General features: G+C 34.5%; 1 long non-coding RNA gene across 1 annotated transcript in view; it reads left to right on the plus strand.

Annotated features, from left to right (window-relative positions):
* The window catches only part of LOC133081247 (uncharacterized), a 256,157-nt gene that overhangs the window by 126,869 nt on the left and 111,407 nt on the right, over positions 1-17,881 (plus strand). The window contains exon 3 of the long non-coding RNA XR_009698770.1: positions 918-1,014. This is a non-coding gene — a long non-coding RNA (uncharacterized LOC133081247). The remainder of the gene's footprint in view (positions 1-917; positions 1,015-17,881) is intronic.

A 17,881-nucleotide genomic window follows, 5' to 3' on the forward strand; every position in this document is an offset into this window, starting at 1 on the left:
CTTCTAAATAATTATAATATAACCTTTCCTGTTTTTATTCTCAATCTTCGTTCAATTCCATTTCCTGTAGTCTCCTGTCCCTTCTCACTTAATCACCCCTCCCCATTCATATCAGTCTGTTCTGTTTCTTATAATTTCCCTTCATATCGTGTTGTTGTTTCACAGTCTCTGTCTCTATCTGTCTGTCTGTCTGTCTCTCTCCCACACACATAGAGTATCAAAATTTGAATAAACAACAAGGATCCAGGTTTTGTTTACAAGATACAAACCACTTCCTCATACCTTTCTAAATATTTAACTTTTACTTTAATTCCTTTTTAAAATTCAGATTTACTTTCATACTATAAAATCCATATTTCAGTTTACAGTTTAAGGGGGCTTTGGAGACGCATACAGTGATTTAATCACCACCACAATCAAGATACAGAGTTTTTGCATCTGAAGGATTTTCGCAATATTTTGAAAGAGCCACTTCAAAGTTATATGATTAAACCAAGTTTAATCACAAGTGACATGTCCCAGGCCATTTCTGAACTGCTGTAGCTTGTGACTCTGGATGTTTTCCTAGCCTTCTTTATGTTTCATAATTATCTGTTGAAATAGTTGCATCTACTTCACTAGAAATGTGTTAGTATATGTACAAAGTTTAGACATTGACTGGCACAATTAATGCTAAATGAATAAAAGTAATTATTATCAATATCGTTATCACCATTATGACAGCCTTTACTCCAGAAAGTCCTCACTTAAGGACAGACTGATTGCTTTTGTGGGGGGAGTGGAGAGTAGTGGTAATGACCAGTGACGGTGCTTGAACGCAGAAATATCTGCTCTGATACCGAGCTGCTGCCTATTTTCTGCTCTCCCTTTGATGCAACAAGGGTATCATTCTGCTTTGCTTTCTGTTCTGTTCGAAGGTGTTTTCCTACCACTGGGATTGTTGTGGAGCCCTCATGACAAGCTAATAAAGCTCAGTTCCAGTAGTGATTTTGTGGATAACTGGACCAAGCATGGGTGAGTAACAAAAGTAAGACATCTTCAAAAGTTTATGATGTTAGTATATAACTTCAGCATAGCTATTAAAATAATAAGTAGCAAATACTGGAAATTTCAGTAATTCACGTATATTCCTGATGCTAATATTCACCAGACTCCCTACATTACCCTCAAGATTGCCCTTTGCGTAGACAAATGTCACATTCCTGTTAGATAACTTGTGATTCTAACTCCTGTGTTTATTCAAATCAAATGGATAAAATATTGTGTCCTTTGCCCAAATAAGCTAATCTATGTTTATGAAATACTACAGACTAGTGATACCCTAGTCTGGGTATTTAATGGAAATTGTCTCTTGTAATTGACCAGTTCCTTTCAGTGAGTCTTACATATGGGATTGTCACACTATTTGGCATCAACAGGTCACAGAAGGTCAGAAGGCATCTTCTAAAAATCATGGGAATAGGAGACATTCTGGGGAGAAGAGGCGGGATTTCTGACTTTGGCATGCACCTAGTTGATATTTTCAATCTAAGTTTTTGTCCAACTGTTAGAGGACAATATTCATTCCATCTTATATGAAATGTCTAATAGAATACTCATTTTATGGAAAAGGAAATCAATTGAAGTGTTATCGCCTTGCTCTTATCTAGATCATTCTATGAACAGCTTTGAAACTCATTTATGTTCCTAAAGGCCTTAGGGATTTTCTATGGCAATCATTGATAGATTTTCAATCAGAGGAAAATAAGAGGCAAATAAGTTTACACATGTATTTTTTCATTGAATTTTCACAATGTGTTGTACCAAAAGATGTGTATGGAGGAGAGAAGAAATAGGAACAGGTAAATAAATGTCAGAAAAATTCGGCATAAAACAAATGAGAAGCAACGTATGGAGAAAGATTAGTAATTATAGTTTTGACTTTGCAAGGGCATTTTTACACAGAAAATCATATATGTGTGTATATCCATATACGTGGTATAATTTACATATGTGAAATATAATTTCATGGGTCAATATATTTTTTTATGTTTTTCTTGAAGTACTCAGTGCTAAATTTTATCATTCACATCTTTGCATCTACATAGCAAAGTAGGGAGCCAATAACACAGTTTTCCTTTTGTCCTGTATTACAGGCAAACATGCTTTTACGGTTACTTTTTTCCTTTTCTTTCAAGTTCTATAGAAACTTTTACAGAAAAAAAAAAAGGACCTTAGTTACCAGTGAGCCTCACCCCCGCCTGCATTACATTTAGTGTCTTCTCCACTCTGTAGAGCAGTAACTCACAAGTTAAAAAAAAAAAAAAAAAGGTTTTTAGCCTGTTACCAATTATTAGTTAGAAATATTTACTTCATATCTACCTATTCATAAAGTACTTTGAAAGAGGATGCTTTGTGTCTTAAAATGGAAGTGCTGAATAATAATTTGTGACATCAAATACATCTTTGAATGATCATCCCTGTCTTTTATATCCCAAGAGCACCTGAAAACTATTACATTGGTTATTGTGGTTCAGCCACTGTTCTACTTAATGTTAAGTGAGAGCTGAACTTCAGTTTCTTTCCTGCAGCCTCTTATAATTTTACCAGTAATTTGAGCTCTTTAAAAACAAGAAAGGTTAAGAGTTAGTCCTAATGGAAAAAAGAATGCAGTTAATATTTTCAGCATATTTATAGGTAGCATATAATGTCAACTTGAAGCTGACATTAAAATTCTACATTAAGGCCTTCATAAAAGTCTTTCAGTATATATTTAATGATGAGTCTACAATGTGGGTTTAAAAGTATTTATCCACAAGAAAATCTTTTAGTAAAAGTACCTGCATTTAGCGTAATAAGGCACTTAGTCTCTCCTCTACTGTTACTCTTACCTTGTCACTCCAGTGCCCTCACAGTGCATTTTTCCTACTTTTCTTCTAAGAATTATGTTAAGGTATGCAAATCATATAATTCAGAGTACAGTTAGACATTAGGACCAAAGAGAGGTATAAGTATGGTGACAACACTTTCTGTTTCTTTATTTAGAATAATGTAAAATTAATACATTTTATCTACACAAATTTTTTGAATATTAAAATTATTCTAAAATATGGAATATAAAAATATACATGGAAAATGTATAGCTCTTATTCATGTTGACTTCAGGGGATGTATATAGATCTTATTGTCATGAGAAAAAATAAATAAAAACAACTATTATTTGTGTATACACACAGGAAAAGCACCCGTTTTTAACTCTAGTGAAAGTAATACTTAGCACAGATCACACAATGTAGCAATTGAATACATAACAGAAATTAACACTGATTCAGCATCCATAAAAACAATACCTCCTTAAATTTTCTAAAAATTAGAGCAAAATAGTGTGTTAAAATCTTACTTGTAAAGAGTCTATAAATTTCCTGATCAAATGTCCAGTAAATGCATATAATATAAAATGTGCAAAAATTGTAAAATAATGTGATTTAAAATTTTCAGAATTCTATGTCATACCCATTTCTAAAGGAGGCACTTTATTTTTGACAAAATTATATCATGAAAAGAAGAAAGTGTTCCTGTATCATTTAAGTGCATTTTATAAGTGGTTAACAAAGAGTACCAGGAATGTTAAAATGTGCTAATCAAATATGGTCATCTTTATTTGTGATGTTAAACTATATCTAAAATATGGATGACACTTCCTCTATCTTTTTCTCTCTCTCTCTAAATATATGTATATATGTGTATATATATATATATATATGTTTGTGTATGTATATATGTATATATACAATACAGGCACACACATATATGCATTCTGATTTTGTGGAAAAATAACCTTAAAATGCTTAGAAAAGTTTCATATCTGTTGGACAGTTAATTAATGTGAAGAAAGTATTAGAATGTAGGTTTCCATACCTGTAATATTGTGATTTATAATAAGAAATATGTATTTGGTCTTTGTCCTCATTTCTGACACAGAGTTCCTAAAACCCTTGAATTTCCTAAGTGTTGAGAGCAACAAAGGTGTCTTTTGTTATGTTAATGAGTCGACCTTTGGAATTCACCTAAGTAGACTGCAGGTTGCCAGTGGAGCCAACCACAGGTGATTAGAGGGTTGGAACTTGCAGTCCCGCCCTCATATCTCTGGGGAGAGGGGGGAGAGGGACTGGAGATTGAGTTCAATCACCAATGGCCAATGATTTAATCAGTCATGCCTATCTAATAAGGCCTCCATAAAACCCCAAAAGAACAGGATTCTGAGAGCCTCCGGGTTGAGGAACAAGAACGTTTCCACCCATGTACAACAGTGCCAGACCCCAAACTCCACAAGAATAGAAGCTCCTTTGTTCAAGACCTCACCCTACGTATCTCTTCATCTGGCTCTTGATTCCTGTCCTTTAAGATATTTGGTAATAAGATCTAGCGAGTAAACAGCTTTTTGAGTTCTGTGAGCTATTGTAGCAAATTAATTGAACCCAAGGAGTGGGTCATGGAAATCTCTGATTTATAGACAATCAATCAGATGTATAGGTAACAACCTGGACTTGTGATTGGTGTCTGAAGTGGGGTGGATGGGGAGCAGTCTTGTATCCTTAGTCTGTGGGATCGGACATTATCTCTGGGTAGATAGGGTCAGAATTGAGTGGAATTGTAGGACACCCAGCTGGCGTCTGAGAATTGCTTGTTGGTGGATGGGAACATCCCTCCACACGATGAAATTGGGTCCAGGAACCCAGAAGAATACCTCTCCTGGCAAAGAAGGTGATCAATTGAACTAAAGCTGAACTATAAATGTAGAGTTTCAAGGAAGGATTTTGTTTGATTGTTTTAAGATGGGAGAATTATAAACATATATAGAATCTTACTGGAAAGATCCAAGATTGAAATAAAGATTAAATACAAATCAGAGAACAGGTAAAATAAACTCTCAGGAAGTAGAAGGTGATGGAATTCATCATACCGAGTGATTACCTTAAATGAGACTAGGGACACACACACATACATTCACATGCACAGAGGGGGAAAAAAAAATATGTGTGGATAAATGTTGTTCTGTAGATTTTATGATAGGAAATACGTGGAGTAAGAAAAAAAAAAAATACCTGAGGCCTAAGGTTATATGTTGTCACCTAGGATCTTCTCCCATATGATCTATACCTCCCCTCATCCCATCCACAACGCCACCCTCTCCAACTTCCCAAATTTTCTACCATTTGGTCTGGAATCCATGGTCTAATATCAGAAAATCACCATCACATTTTGCTTTGAAGAGTCCCTTTGCTTTTTTCGTTTAACAGAATCTGGTTTTCTATAGCTTTCATTACTTATTTTGTTGCCCTTCCAGGAAAAGGTTTTTGTTGGTTAGGTTTGGTTTGACTTTTTTCACCTAAGTATGCCCTAAACAGCACAGATTTGCTGGTGGGATAGATATTATCCTACTTGCTCTTTGCTGCTACTTCCAAATTATCACTCTTCATTCAAAACCTCTTTGCTAGGAATCTTAAGGTCGATTCTACCCAGTCAGAAGTTTTCAACCTCTTTCCCGGCATCGCCCTTAGTGGCAGGTTGAACACCATGGAGGCAATCCACCTAACACCCTTGCCTCTCAGTTATTTAAGACCTGCACTTCCAAATCTTTTCCTCTAGGCCCCCAGAACCCTTAACATATAAAATCATATTCTAGAACTTGACGCCATCCATCATTTCACTACCCCCAACAGTTCAATTTCAAACATCCAATCCCCACATATTTTTCTATTGTTCCAGCTTACTTACCCTATTTAGGAAATAAGACTGTTTTAATAATTGTGTGACTCATTGGAGCCCTTTGTCGACACAAAACAGTTGTTTCTAACCATCCCAAAATCTTTGTAGATTTAGCAATTCTTCCTTTCCTAACTGATTTCTCTAATATATTGCCTTTCCCATAGTCATTCTCACTATCGAGTACAATTTATGTTTTGCTATGTTATTTACAGTAATCTTTACTAGTTGAAAATATGTCATATCTTTGCTTATTCATTGCTGACTCAGTTACTAGAATGCAAGCTCTCTGAACACAGAGAATTTTTCTCTCATTTCCTATTCCACCCACAGGTTTGGCAAAGAGTAGGCAGTAGTAAATATCTGTCTAAAAAATAAGTGGATGAATGAACTGATTGTCATTTCCACGCTACTGAATATATTTAAATATGGATGGTAGCCTACATTTATACCTCAGTTATACTTAAAGTCAAATCATGCATTACCATCTCAATTGTGGGTTAGATCATTACAAATACATAATTATTTTGGAACAATAGAGAAAACTATATAATTTATTTTGTTCTTAAAGTTGCTATTTTGTAATAATGGTTTTCTTAATTAGTATTTACCAAAAACACTACTCATGTAAGCTTAAAGATATTAGAAGCAGAGAAGCCAGTGTTTAAACACTATTCTTTGAAATTGTGTCATATTCTCTTTAAATTGTGAAAGCGCAAATTATGCACTCTGAAAAAATTGTTTAAATTAATTTTGTCAGGCAAGGTAAAAGACTAATATATGTAGTCTGTAGCATCCATTTTCATGACCTCACTGCTTATCATGCTGTATACATTTATATATACATTTCTTTACCGGGTTATACATGCAGAACTATGTAGGGTGAACTTAATGGGTGATTCTTCATTTTTTTGTTGTTTTTTACTGTAAGTGAATTTCACTTAATGCATAGGTTTCCTGTAAATTCTAACTTCTACATAGATGCAATTCTGTTTTTCCTGAATTATGACAATTATAAGGCTAAAAATTTGGCAAAGCTTAAAGAAAGATTGCTATATATTGGCCTTAAAAATGCAGATTTCCTTGAAACAAAATGTGCTTGTTTTAGATGAAAAATAAAGACACAGAATGTATGAGATATTTGGAATAGATAATGCTGTACAAATGGAAAATATTATTAAGTAGTAACACTTTGAGTTACATATGTATTAATGTTATACCTGAGTAAAACTATTTTAGCAAGGTTCCTTATGTAGAGAGTGTTATTCCATTTCAAATTCTTCTTATATTGTACAATAGGCAGTGAATATAATTATATAGATGATATCATCCACTGAAATATTATTCATAGTTCTCATCATTTTCTTTGGCTCACTCTACTTATCATATTTTTTGTCCTCTAATCCTTTCTACACCCTTTAATTCCTGCAACCTGAAAACAATTCAAACTCATCTACTTTCGTAGTAAGAACAAATTCATTGTCTTTTTCTCTATTCCTCCAATTCAAGCCCATCTCCTATGGAATACCATATTTCATAACCAAATACTCACTAAGGAAGTTAATATAATCAAGAAAAAATTTTAATTTCTAAATGAATTCAACCAACCTCCTCAGTAATCTTCCATTATTCAAAAACTATAGTAATAACGCTGCAGTGATAAATAGTAAAGTAGAAAATGTAACATCAGTAGCAATAATTATAGTAAAATTCATTCAAATTTCTTGTATTGCTGGATTTGTCCCAGGTATGCTGTTTCTACTAACTTACTTAATCCTCACACTTATTATTGGTTAAAATGTAATTCCAACTCTGTAGGAAATACATTCACGGGGGGAGTCTAGCTCCATACCTCTTCTCTTAGTGCTGTGCTACACTGCCTTTTCCATGTAGTGTACCTGGTCTTGTTTTAGTGGTGCATGGGCATCGAGAGTTAGGGGATGATGCAATATGATTGTGTCTGTAATGGGAGGAGAAATGAGAAAAGAGTAAGGCTAAGAAATAAGACACAGAATGCAAATAGGGAATTCGGTAGGCAGTATTTAGATATGAAATTATCTGGGCTTAATGTTTCCCTTTTAATATTTGACTTAAACATATGTTAACTATTTGTAAACTATTTGGAGAAGTAACTATACCTTTTATAATTCATATAGCATCAATCTTTTAAAATCATAGCATATATTATTAAATAAAATATACATCTAATAGAGTAACATTGGTCCATAAATAATGTTCGTTATAGGAATTATAGTATGAAAAAATGCTCTATCAGAAATGAATTGGTTTCCTCTGCAAGTACTTTATTTTCAATCAGGAGCCCAAAACATAAACTTTCATTCTGCACTAGTGCTCTTTTCTACCATATTTGTTCCTTCCCTACAGGCGGGGCGTCCATCTTTCCTTACTGCAGATTCACACACACACACACACACACACACACACACACACACAGAACCCAAAGTGCAGTTTATTAGGGGCTGTTCACTTCTCTCTCTGTCCTGAAATAATTCTAGCCACACGAAAGCTTTTAGTTATAGGCATACCTTCAAGATGTTGTGCATTTGGTTCCAGACCACTACAGTAAAGCAAATATAACAATAAACTGAATCACATGAGAATTTTTTTTTATTTCCTAGTGCATATAAAAGTTATGTGTACACTATACTGTAGCCTATTAAGTATGCAAAAGCATCATGCCTAAAAATGCACATACCGTAACTAAAAAATACTTTATTGCTAAAAAATGCTAACTAACCATCATCTGACAATGCAGGTGTGCCACAGATCTTCAATTTGTAAAAAACACAGTTTATGCAAAGTGCAATAAAGTGAACAATAAAATTTGTCTTTATACTATATGGAACACCTATAGGGAATAGTGTAGCTTTTGGGCTGAAAAAATCTAATTCTCATAGCTGTCTTTTCATAAATCTTCTATACCCTTGTCACATTGTTTGTAATAGGCCTGTTGACATGTAAGTCTCCCACACTTGATTGATTAAAAGAGAGGAATGATAAAATAAAACTTACAAATAGTCAAATTAATGTTACATATAGAATGAAAATAGCACATTTTACTTTCTTCTGTAATTTATTAGCTCATCTAATTTTAACTTTATATAGTTTCCTGAGTTAAGAACCAACCATCCTAGTTATAGCCAATATACTGTATTCCAGTGTTTTAGCTAAAAACTTTCGCTAGAATATGACCTTAGTTGAGAGCTCAGGTGGGAGAGATATGCCAGTCCTCAAGAATCCTGTTCTGTGAATCTCTTGAGACGTAAAGACTTCATAATGAATTTTCCAGAGATGCTCATAGACACCTTCTCAGAGAGCCCTGGTGTCTGTTGTTTCTGGTCAGGACCCTCAAGGAGGCCTGACAAACACAGATCCTCAAAGGGCTCTTCTGTCACTCATTGCAGCCTGGCACGTGGTGCTGCACTAGGAAGAGACGCCAGCCATCTTAATCATGACATGTGTCTCATTCAGTAAGCACAGATCATGTGTCTGGGATTGTGATAGTTTGCCCCCTCGCACACACACGCACACACACACACACACACACAATGTTACATGTCATCTCACAGCTTGTGAAATAAAATTGCAGTGAGCCACAGTTCTCTTGTTCAGTGTCTGCTGGTTTTACATTCGTTGTTTGGAGGTTAAGCACAACTAGAGACTAGATAGCTTTCTTTAGGAGAAGGTGACTGAGGTATTATAATTTTTAAATATGTAAATAAAATGACTTCTCACAGGTTGCAAATTTTCACAAAATAATATTTTACACAGAAGTGCACAGTTGAGGCTTTTTGCTCACAAAGGATCAAAAATCCAAATTTGTTTTCATTATCAACCCTCAAAAGAAATAAATTAGTCATAAATATAATTAATATTAAAAGTTATCCTATCCTGATTTTTAAATGAAATCAGAACATATGTGAAATCTAACCCCCCATTTTCCTACTATATATTTAAAATGTGTGTATATTGAAATAATTATGAAATGTTTTAATCAATGCCACTGCATCATATTTATTTAAAATAATAGTTGTTGGAGGAAAGCAGTTAAAGTTAATGGACATTAAGAGAATCTAGAGTTTCAAGTCTTAATTTTGAAAATCTCACAGATGATAAATAATAGTTTATAGACATGTTGAGAGACATTAAAAGTTAAGGAATTAAAACATAAATGGGAAAAATGATAGAGACTCAAAATATTAATTTCTGTGTAAATACATTAAAATTAAAAGACATAAATATAATGAAATATTTATTTTAAGTGACATATTATTTTATTTTCACAAAATATGATTGTCTTCTATTGAAATGCTATTGATTATAGATTTTCACAATTTGGCCATATTATATATTTAGTATGCATAGTTCCACAATTCAGGGTGCTTTTTAAAATTATTTTTTCTTCACTTTCTCTTGCAAAACCATAAGAAATATATATGAAAAACAATTCAATGCTAATGTAACAACAAGGTTACAAATCTAAACATATAGGTCAGAACAGAAAAGTTACATTTCTCATGGTAACATTATATTATCAACATTATACAGCCTGCACCCTAAAATATGTATTTAGAAACCTAACTGGTAATTTAAAGTAGCACATGTTATATATATTAAATGAGGATAAGTTAACATCCCTAGGAGAACCTTAACTTATCTAGTTTTGTATTAATATGTCTTAAATTAATAACATTTTACTATTAGAAGGTTCCAGTGTACAGCTGTAGTCACCCTGTGCTTGAATTCTTTTGCCCTTTCTCTTCTTGCATGGATTTATTATAAAACTGAGTACAAAGGGTTGGAAATGTGTTGAGATGGTATGTTTTATACATTGCATTATTAGCCTCAGCATTTTTTTCTAGGATAATGCTCTGCTATTACCATATTTTATGATAATATGATAACTCTACATCTGATAGAAAAACAAATTAGATGGAAGCCATACCATTAGAGTGTCCAGATGCAAAGCTTCCATTCTTGAATTCTGAGTAAAATATTTATGATCTTATTTAAATAATAATGAGATAGAATACACACAGTGCCATTGTTTAAGAATTATGCCACATATGTAATACTAGAGGGACTTCTCATCATAGGAAACCTAGGTTTCAAGCTAAGAAACAGATTCTAAGTCACACAGTTCCAACCTGGTTATTCAACTGCAGGAACACATTGAAATAGACCCTGATAACTTCTGATCTGTAAAAGTATTTATTACACAAAACCTTTTCATATGGCACCTTACATGAAAATGTGTATATAAATATATACATATATATCATTAATATTTCAATACTTTGGTGATTCTCATAATTCCAATCATATTAAAATTAATTTATAATGCCATTTCTAACATGCAGAGTATATGTTTATAAGCTTTCTCCCACATAAACCTGAAAATGTAAACTAAATTTTTTTTTTTGATGTGGACCAATTTTAAAGTCTTCATTGAATTTGTTACAGTATTGCTTCTGTTTTATGTTTTTGGGTTTTTTCTTTGGCCCCGAGGCATGTGGGATCTTAGCTCCCTGACCAGGGATCGAACCCGCACCCCCTGCGTTGGAAGGCAAAGTCTTAACCACTGGACTGCCAGGGAAGTCCCAAAATGTAAACTAAATTAAGTTTATAGAGAAATATGTATCTTTGGACAACTTTTAATTAGACAATGGTTTGATTTTTAGGTCCTAAAGGTATTTTGAGAGCTCAGTGAGGTGCATGAAGTTGACAGATAATAAAAGTCACGTTTTATTTTTCAGTGGAATTAGGATTGAAGCACTTACATATTTTATTTTCTGGCCAACTCCAGTTGAATTGGACATAAATATGCCTGCCATTTTGTGTTCTTTTTTTTTTCTTCTTCTCCACACTAAATGATCAGGGTCATAAAAGTTTTTATGTATTCACTTTTTCAATAGAGTGCATAACCATTTGACTGAAGAAAGCCAAAAGGTACGATACTCTCTTTCATATGTCTCAGTTGCATTTACTGGAAATACCCGAGTATTCAAAAGCATTAATTAAATAGTATTGCTGTTTTTGCACATCGTTCATGATTCTGAGTGAGGTTAGAAACAATCAATCCAATCCTTAATTTATATTTTACTTGAAAATTAAATGGTATAATTTACTGATAGAAACTTGAGTGCATAAGCAAAAAGCCAACTGGCTCCTTCTGCATAAAAAGAGAAAAACAAATCAGAAGAATAAACATCCCAGTATCCGCGAGGCCTTGGTTTAGAGTTGTTCCCAGTGAAATGTTACTGTCTTGTCACAGAAGGAATTCAGAGACAAGACAGGAAGGTTAAGAAAGCAAAGTGAGTTTTTATTTAAGCAACAGTTGGCTCTCGAGATGAGAGGGGCAGTGTCAGGTGATCAGCGGCCCGGAGTTTCTTTGTCAAGCCAGTTCAGTGGGGCGTACAAAGGAAGGGGTGGAATAGTCACTGAGGAGGGAGGGGTTTGGGAGCTGTATTCCCTGATTTTCATCCCAGCGCTACCTTCCCGAGGGGAGGAGGGATTTTTGTCCATATTTAGCTTTGATCGGAAGTGTCAAGGTGTAGGTGCATGATGGGAGCTTCTTATCTGCAAGGCTAATTTTACTGTAATGAGGGTATAATGAGCAACAGGTTACATTCTGACGCTGGAGATTCCCGCCTTTTCCCGCCTTCTTTGTCTGCCTCCAGGACATATATCACCCCAAAATGTGTGGTTTCCTGTCAGTCTGGAGGTTCCTGCCTTTCTCTGTCTGCCCATGGACCCCCGCTGTTTATAAGATGCGAGGTTTCCTGCCCACTTTTTCTGCTCGTGTCAAGCTATCTGCCTGCTATAACAGAGTCAGTAGCTTGTAAGTTGCTTAAAAGGTGACTTGTGTCTTGTTTAGAAGAATACGTTGCAGTAGTGAAGTACCTCGTCGGTGCACAGTAAATGCTGTTGTATGGAAGTATGTGCCATAAAGGTAATCAAATGTTTTTATAATATGTTGTAAACTGCCATATAAATGCATGGATTATTGTTATATAAAATATCCTGGAAAATGCTCTTCAAAAATCTAGTAAAGAAATTTAACTAGATGCTGTATATATCATTGAATTTCTTAGTTATTAAACATTCATGCCACCATCACAAATATCATGGCAACTTCTAAGACCGCTCTCATTTTAGATTGTGTATTAGTTTTTAAATGCTGCTATTACAAATTACCACAACCATGATGACTTAAAACAATAGAAATGTATTGTCTTATAGTTCAGGGTGTTGAAATTCTAGAATGGGTGGGCAGGGCCATGTTCCTTCTGGAGGCTCTATGGAATAATCTGTACTATTGCCTTTTCCACTTCTAGAGGTTGCCTGCATTCCTTGCCTGACAGTCCCTTCTATTTTCAGAGCCAGCAGTGTAGCATCACCAATCTCTCTCTCTCTCTCTTTCTTTCTGAGCTCTGCTTCTGTCTTCACGTCTCCTCCTCTCCATCTGCTTCCATACTCACAGTACCTTTTCTGACTCTGGCCCTCCTACCTCCCTCTTTTAAGAATACTTGTGATTACAGGGGCCTCTGTAATATAAGCCCTGACAGTTGCTTTTTTTTTGTTTTTGTTTTTTGTAATGGAAGTGCCTGACTTAAGCTTTGATTGCCAAGGCATCCACTTCAGAGACGGCTATCTTGAATAAACACAGTGGCAGCCACAGGACTAGATAAAGAGCCAGACTACAACCTCCCCCCCCACCCCAGACTCCGTTATTTTAGAGATCGTGGTTGATTCCCATAATTACCCTTTTGGCCTCAAGCCAGCAGTGGAGAATTTCTGGAGTGTCACATCTCCCAGGGCCTAATATCTCTTTCAGCAGAAAGAGCCCAGGTCCTTCTAAGGGCTGAACTGATTCGGTCTGTCCACTTAGGGTAATCTCCCTTTTGCAAAGTCAACTGTGCCATAACATAACCATTATCACCCTTGCTGTTCAAGATACTTTTGTACAATGAGCCTTTTCCAAATGGTGGAGGAAATTTTGCTGACCATCAAAGAAAAATATACCACTTTAGAAATAGTGATCAGAAAAATAACATCTTCATTTATATCAAATTTCAGAAATCTCAATTTGAGTACATTGAATTTTTTGACAGAATTTCTACATGGTTCGTAACACCTTATCACTTAAAGATTTTTGTAATTATACCATCTTATCTTTTTCAAGTGTGTGTGTCTAATCCAAGCACATCCTCTGACTTATTTTTTTTGCCAGCTTCCTCATGTATAAACAAGAATGCTGAACTGTGCTTCATAAATACATATGCATACTGATAACCAAATAAGATAATGTTCATGCACAAAACATAAGAGTCTTGTATTACTCTTCAAACACTTGTGAATGTCTCATTGTGAAATGATACAATACATATCTTCTCTGAACATAAGCTGCTACATTTCTTCACCCCCCTTTATCTATCATCAAGGGCATAATTTTTTGGTTACAATTAAAATGTAAATGTCATTGGCAACAAAATGGAGAATATCCAATTCACTCTGTGTAATGTATCACCGATTGAAAAACGATGTCAAGCAGTATAATTTCCAACCCATGATTGCAAAATTATATTATTGAAGTCTAGGAACAAGTGGAATCTAGTTTCTTTAAGATATATGGGAATTATAATTATAAATGTTAGTATATCCTCAAACTGATTTGAGAACCTGTAAGTGAAACACAGGGCTGTTTAGGGAAATCGACAGTGTAGTGTTTTCATTTACACATTTTTTGTTGTTAACATTAAAAATACAGATATCTTGACAGGCCTGATAAGCTATAATGTAAGACAAGGAGTCTGATGGAAATGGGAGGGAATGGTCTGTCTTCTATGCTTTCATTGGAATGTTGTTTAAAATCATATCTATTTTGGCAACTGCCAGTTCTGTGTCTCTAATACTTAGAAAAGCCACATTATATTAAATATCAGCCATCTTATGTGATTGTAGTCTTTAAATGCTTCCTTTTCTTGGGTCATATAGGCACTTTTGGTTAACATTTTATATTTCGATATAGCTTTATTTTGGCATTTAGCTTGGTTCAAAAATTGTGCAGGTGTCAAAACAATGAATTTCTGGAGGCTGTTTTTTTCCTTCTCTCTTTTAAGAGCTTGGGTATTGTTAATATCAACAGGAAAAAGAATTACAGTGAAACATAAAGTAGAAGTGCAGTTTTTGTTCTTTATAGGTAGCTGGCAGTGGTTCTCTTAATTTACCATTGTAATAAAACAGAAATGACAATGCTTTTTCTAAAAGGGGAAAACATATTTTCTAATATGTGGAGAGGCCAAAGCGGTAATGTTTTTAATCACAAATCCCACTTAAACAGCATGATCCCAGATAAGTGTATCAGAGTATGTTACTATGTGAGTTATTGTCTAAGCTCTCAGTAGCCTACTGTAGTGAGAGCAGGTGGTTTGCGTTCATATCTTTTGTGCTTCTCAGTTATTGATGTGGATTATATGAGAAGATAATTGGCAGGGTTTTGTACATAATTGATATAAAATGCTGTTTAGGATCTTCTCTGATTTGTCAAGTTTCTGGGACATCTGGGACAGCCATCTCCTGGATTACATATGAAAAAGATACCACTTTCAATCATCTGTATGCTAGCAGCAAACTGCTCTAATGCTTTATAATTTTTCTGTGCATTTCAAAAAATTAAAATAGGTTTACTCTTAGGAAAATTGCTTGATTCAGAACTGAGAAACCACTAATTTAAAAAATATGTCTTTTTCCTTTATTTTTCCCTACACAGGAGGGTAGGAAAATAGGTAAAAAGACAAACCCAACTTAAAAGGAAGAAAAGGGAAGTAGAATATATTAAAGCTATGTTTGTGGCACTCTGCTATTTCTCCTTAAATACTTTTCTTCAACACAAGATATTATAATGATTTTACATGTATCATCATCTGTCTGGAGGCTTGAAAAACACTGGGAGAAATTTGAATAATGATAATGTTTATAACAACAATCAGATTGCCTAGCAGCACCTATTTAAGTAGGTGGAATTTGTATCTGGTGTCTCCTCTTTTCTGTAATGCCCACTATTCCCCTCAATTAATCAACCCAAGTGTTTTCCACAAGTAACACCTTATTATACTATCTTACAAATCCCAGAATTCTGTCTGACTACCAACTGGAAATTTTGCCTCTCTTATTCTTCTTCCTATTTTCAAATACCATGTTAAATGTAGTAATAGCAAATAAATAGGATGTTGACCACAGACAGATTTTTGGCAGATTTTAAATGTGCAGATTTCAGGAAATTCAAACACACACACACGGATAGATAAATAGATTAATGGATGGATATCTTGATCTCAGTAACAATATTTCTTAAAAGGAATATATTTGTTTAAGTTTGAGAGGCTGGAAATAAATTCAGAAAGAATAATGAGTCAATAATTATGTTCACTAAACTAGTCATGCCAGACTGACAACTTTTAGGTACTATGATTACTATGATACTGTAGGTCAGTTTTAGTCAAATTGTTAAAATGCTCTGTAATGTCATTATAGGTAATATTGGAAACATACCATGCATATATGCTCTAGCCCGGTATACTTACAATTTTACATCAGCCACACTCAAAATGTGATGATTATCAGTGCGTCATTTGGGGAAAACCACATAGTTCTGCCCTTGAAGCTGTGCTACCAAAATGTAAATTACTTACTTGTATTCTTGTTGCAGATATTTTTCTGGCTTTCCCCAAAGCATAATTATTCTCCACTTTCCTCTACTTTCAATGTCTGTTTCCTCTAGATTTTTCCTGTAGTCAAGCCTTGTTTAAACTAAATAAGTAATTACATTTCAAAAATCGTCCTGTCTTCAGGCAGCATGCTATATCTCCTCAATCCATTAAGTTTTAAAGTTTTCTTAAGAATATTGTACATGTTCTCTGTCCAGTTATTGTTTTACAGTTCAAAGCTCTTCAACCCTTTGCAGTCTGCCTCCAGCCAGACTCTATACAATGTGATATTCCTAATACCTAAGATTCAATCAATAACCAATAGACATACAAATAAATGGGAAAATGTGATCCAAAGATGAGAAAAAATGTAGTCAGTAGAAAAAAAACCTAAACGACTCTGATGATAGTTTTATCAGAAAAGAACTTTCTCCCATGCGTAGGTCTAATAAAATAATAACGCAATATAAATGTACATTTCTCACTCTTGTGGGTGCTCGTGATTAGACAGCTCTACTGAGCAACTCTCCTCAGGGAGGATATTCAGTGATCCGAGGCCCTTCCACTTCTTTGCTATGGCATCGTCCCAGAAATGAGAAAAGTGGAGGTGTGGGGACCATATATGAAAGTCATCTACTGACTTCTTTCACTTCCATAAAACTCCATTGCCCAGAAACCAGTAACATGACCAACTATAACTACAGAGAGTTTGGAAAATGTATTTTAGTAGAGTGTCCGGGAAGAATTAGTTAAGCTTGCTGAGAATCTCGCTAATTCCTCCTACACTCTCCACCTTCTCCCTTGGCTCCTTTTCCTTTCATTAAACATAAAGTAAACATTTTTCCTTAACTCATATTCTAAGACTTCTTTTCTTCTCCCTTTACACTCTTTCTCAGAAAGGTCATCCCAATCTATGTCTCTAAATGACATGCCTATACAGTAATATATTTTTTAAAATGTATACACTGGATAATTTTGAACAGACCCAGAAGAATGGAGAGTAGTATAATACACATTTAAGTAGGACAAAATAAATTAACAATTCACTTTGTGTGGATAACTTAAAATTTGTATGCATGGATGGGCAAAATTTCTCCCAAATCTGAGATTTCATTATTCTCTTATGTCTACGTTTGTGTTTCTGTCTTATCTTTTCTCCACTTTCTGTCTGATATTTTCTTTAATTGTTTGTTCCACCTCTTCACCTGGAAATCTCTCTTGCAACTCATGCTCAGTGTGTTCAGAACTAAACTCAACTCTCCCACAAATCTGTTCTTTGCCCTTTGCACCATAAATAAAATAATGTCAAATTTCTCTATTTCAAACTCAAAAATATAGATTTAAATGCATTCTCCTTTTTGTCTCCATTATTAGGCTAAAATTAGAGTCACTATAATGCCAAATTT

This window comes from Eubalaena glacialis, chromosome 20 (assembly GCF_028564815.1).
Source record: "Eubalaena glacialis isolate mEubGla1 chromosome 20, mEubGla1.1.hap2.+ XY, whole genome shotgun sequence".
NCBI lineage: Eukaryota > Metazoa > Chordata > Mammalia > Artiodactyla > Balaenidae > Eubalaena > Eubalaena glacialis.